The sequence below is a fragment of the Priapulus caudatus genome, unplaced genomic scaffold (genome assembly GCF_000485595.1).
Source record: "Priapulus caudatus unplaced genomic scaffold, Priapulus_caudatus-5.0.1 Scaffold257, whole genome shotgun sequence".
NCBI lineage: Eukaryota > Metazoa > Priapulida > Priapulimorpha > Priapulimorphida > Priapulidae > Priapulus > Priapulus caudatus.
In genome coordinates, this window is record NW_014577318.1 from 152,043 (window position 1) to 156,878 (window position 4,836).

The following is a 4,836-nucleotide window of genomic DNA, read 5'->3' on the forward strand; positions in this document are numbered from 1 at the left end:
TATATATATATATATATGCGCGAAAAGGGTACGGATTCAAATCAACTTCAGATCGGTCCATGTTATCTATCGTTCGGCAGATATTCAAGCGAGTTTTGGACGGGGGAATTTTAACATTCGGGATTCGCCCGTTTAGTTTTAGGGGCTTGAGCGGAGCAGGGGCTTAAGCGGAACAGGGTAAAAAATTGGTGACCGCAGGAATTGAGTGGTTTTCTGTCTTCGACTGCAACTTTAATTGCTACTTTGTTGAAGCTGAACGTTTGGTATCGAAGAGAAGTGGATGTTTTCCGCTGTTGCTATGCTCTGTAACCGCATACAGAACTACGCAGAAACGCTAGGACTGACTATACACTTATTTCATACAGCCGCCTGCCCTAATTGTATGGTCACGCACGCACTGACGCACGCATACACGAACGCGAAAGCGCACGCGCACGAATGCACGCGCGCATTCACGTCAATACTGCAATTACAGGAAACGGCATTTTTCGTATATTGCGTAGACTCGCATACACACGCACACACATGCACATACACCGCATGCACGCAGGGAAGCATGCACATGCACATACACACACACACGCACGCACGGACACACAGAGAGCGGGCCGGTAAAGACGCACGCACGCACGCGCGCACGCACGCGCGCACGCACGCACGCACCCACATACAAGCGCGCCCGTACACACGTACTCACGCACGCACGCTCTTTCACGTCGATGTACCAATTAAAGCTAACGATTTTTCGAGTTTTTCATACAAATCACGAGAACACGCGCGCACGCACGCACGCGAGCGAGCGCACACACACGCGCACGCACGCTCGCACTTACGTCGATATAACAATTAAAACGAATTCACGATTTTCTGACGCTACCGCCATCCTCCTCCGCCGCGCGCAGTTACCGTTGCGCGTCCGAACAAAGGATCTCGGCTTGTCTAACGCGATCCATGTATATAGCGACCACGCTTCAGTGCCCAGGCCAAGCTCTGCCCACCCTGAGCGTGCGCGCAGAGGGAGGCGCCGTACGTGTGGTGTGTGGCGAGTCGTGTAAGGAGGTCCGCCATCACGCAGAGCCGACGAATTATCATCAGGGGATTTATATACACGGAGAAGCAGGAACATCCGTGATCACCGGGGGATCCGGGCGATATGTCTCTATCTATCTCTCTCTCTCTATCTATCTATCTTTCTCTGTCTCTCTCTCTCTCTCTCTCTCTCTCTCTCTATCTCTCTCTCTCTCTCTCTCTCTCTAACCCAACTTAAGATAGTTATATTTCTACGTAGCTTTCGAAGATACAATAGCATTAAAAACATGCTATAGGTAAAGCTACTATCTACATTTTGCTTATTTTTTATAAACATTAAATCCATAAGCATCATAATCATTAACACCAATTTCATCACTCATCATCATCATCATCATAAGCAGTACAATAAGTTCACAACTGACACAAGCACGAGGTTCATCTTAATAAGGCTAATTCCACAATCAAGTTAACCGATAGCCATTTTATAAAATTATTGTACTCACCATTTACTATGAACAAAAAGCCAAGAATAAAGAGTTGGTCTTCCGCAACGTGCCACCATGAAAAAACAATGTTTTAGACGGATAAAATTGAGCCTAAAACAAAAGCTGAACCATTGTTACACTATGACTGGCTGAATGACCCGACTGGCCCGGTGCTACACAGGAATTGTTATTATTCTTTTTTCCAATTCTATATGTTACTGTACTCGCTCATTTGAGTTTTTCAAGGCCGTGTAAAATGTAAGAGCAGGATTTTCAATTACACTGATGTTTACATTAAGCCACAGATGTTACAGTCCAACATGCACCAATTAACTCCTGATCAACGCTATGTTAACCAAATATGCAATGCTGCGATCCTGCATCCCTATAATATGCTTACTCAGCTGCAATCCTCCATATTTTTTTTCCTCTACCAAATGCTTAAAATACAATCTCTTAAAAAATTATACATGTAGTATAAGGCCATTATTATGAAGCTTTATCGCGCACAACACACTGATCGACGCACCTGCACCGCACGCCACGCACGCACGCACGCACGCACGCACGCACGCACGCACTGCACGCACGCCACACACACACACATCACACACTGATATTACCGCATGCATTGGCACGCACGCCACGCACGACCACACACACACACACCACACACACACACCAACACACACACAACACACACACACACACACGTATTCACGCCACACGCACAACACGCACGACGCACACGCCACGCACACGCACACGCACCACGCACACGCACACGCACACTGGCACAGCGCACACCGCACACGCACACGCACCACGCACTACGCACACGCCACGCACACGCACACGCACACGCACACGCAACACACACACGCACACACAACATGCACGTCTGCAAGCACTCTCTAATAATATTAGTACTGAAGCATGTGCGTGAACACAACGTGCCGGTGCGTACCAATTCGGCAAAGCCGGACGATCACACAAACGCGAAATATTATGTACACGAACACGATAAATAGAACTGGCTCTTTCCCCGAACTGCTTTTTAACGAGCGAAGACGCACATATACCCGCGCGCACGTTATATTAATAATGCACACGACCTTACTCGATGCAGGTCAGACATTTCTCTCTCTTGCGCGTGCGCGCGCGACCGCCCTATGCACCGCCATGATGCACCAAAGCAATGATGCACTGCAATGATGCCATCGTCACAACGCACCATCGCCAAGATGCCATCGCCACGACACACCGTCGCCACAGCTGCATCGCCCCCGGCAACGCATCTGCATCGCCCCGAGACACCGGCATGCAGCCGGACAGACCCCCACCCCGCACCCGGGCTAAAACAATCGTCTAACACAACGGATGAACTTGGAGAAAGCACCGACCGGGCCTTGCGGGCGCCCGCGACCCCGTTGGCCCGCCCTTGTTGTCGCGGGCGGCGCAGATGCGACGCCCCGCGTTGTTTGGAACGGCCGAGACGCGCGAGATTGTGCGGCGACATTCACGGCAGCCCGGCTTTCGCAGTCTGCGAACCGGGCGACGCAGGACTGTGCGCGGATCGCGCTGAACAGGTTGTGCGGCGGGGAGCACGCCGCCGAGGTGCGACCCGACACGCGGCCGCCGTGGGGCGCCACCATGCGCTTGTTGATTGCATGGACATTACGCCGATCCGCCGCCGAGCGCCGACATCACGCGGCCCGCCGCGCTGAAGCGCCGGACATCACGCCGCCGCCGCGACGCGGAACATCACAGCCGCCGCCGCCAGCGGAGACATGTTGCGCGCTGGCAGGCTGCGGCGGCCGCGTTTGTGGTCGCGGGGCATTTCACCGAACGCCAGATTGCTGTTGTGCGGAGAAAGCCGATGGCGACGAGAGCAACCCATGGCGCGCGCCGTGGGACGACAGAAACGCTGCTGCGTTGGCGACGACAGAACGCTTGCTGCTGCCTTGTGGGACAGCACGCCGCTGACTGTGGGGAAGGACCGCTGCTGTGCGTGGGGACAGGCAACGCCAGCTACTGTGGTGCGCCCGACGACCATGACGTTTTTTGTTGTGCGGGAAGCCATGACGCGCCTGGACAGCGGAGAGCAGCACGCTCGTGCTGCGAGGCGGGGGCGCACCGCCCGCCGCATGCCGCCGCGCTTCCCCCGCTGTTGAGTGCAGAAGGGCGCACGTTGCCGGCTCAGGGCTGCGGCCGCTCTGTCATTGGACGCGGGGCGACGAGTTTCGCGGCCGTACGAGACCAGGCGAGCTGATTAGCTTCTCGGCCGCCCGGGCGAGAGAGGGCCCCCGCCGGTCCACCCCCTGGTGCGCGGGCGGCGGCGGCGCCGACTGTTGCTGCTGTGCGCGCCGCGAGGCTTGCCGCTCGCCTTTACATGTAACGATGCTGCTGCTTGCTGCGGCTGCTGCGGCTGATGTTGTGCCTGATGGTGCGTGGTGATTGATGCATTGATATGGCGCGTCGGCGCCTAGCTTCCAGCTGCCTCCCCCGCGCCGCCGGCGCCCTTACCGAGCGTGTTGTCCCCGGGCGGCGGCGCGGACGGCGATGATTCTCCTCGCTCCTCGAGAGTTCTCGTCCGAAGTCGGTCGGACGTGTCGTCGACCGGGGACGCCACCTGGAACATTCCCCGTTCTGGCCGTGCGGCTCTCTGCGAGCAGGGAGGGGCGTCGCGCGGGCAACATTTCTCGCCGCGGCCGTCTGCAGCTGCATGCGCGCGTCGCTGCCCAACCGAGGCTCATGTCGGCGGAGCCCGTGCGCGCCGCCGCGTGTTCGACGACAGCCGAAGATCTTCTGCCGACGCTTCCGCAGGCCGGTGGCGCAGCTGGGTCGGGACCGCGTAGGAACAGCTCCGGGTGATGCCAGTGCATCGGGACCATGAGGCCGCGTCGGCGGCGGATTTCAGCCGCCAGGACTTTGTGCGACGCAGCGCGGTCCGAGGGCAGCCGCGAAACTTTGCCGCATGCCGGCAGACTGGCTGCTTGGTCGTCGTTCGACTTGTGCATGTGCCGAGGTGCCGCGTTTCAGCGAGCTGCTACTTCGTCGAGTAGTCGCCAGAGCGCGGCAGCCGGACGCGGCGTGCGTCGGCGCCGTCGGTGCATCGCCATGTGGTTGTTGCAGGCTGGCTTGCTTGGAAGCCCAAAAGTGGCGGCGCACACGAGTGCACGTAGTACTGCTGTCTGTGCGCGCGGCATGTGCGCTTGCAGTCGCCCTTGATCTTGAAGCTGCTTTCTTGCAGTCATCGGACACTCGTATACACTCGGCGGCGCCCCCCGCAGCCGTCGCGAGCGCGCGTGCGGTCGCA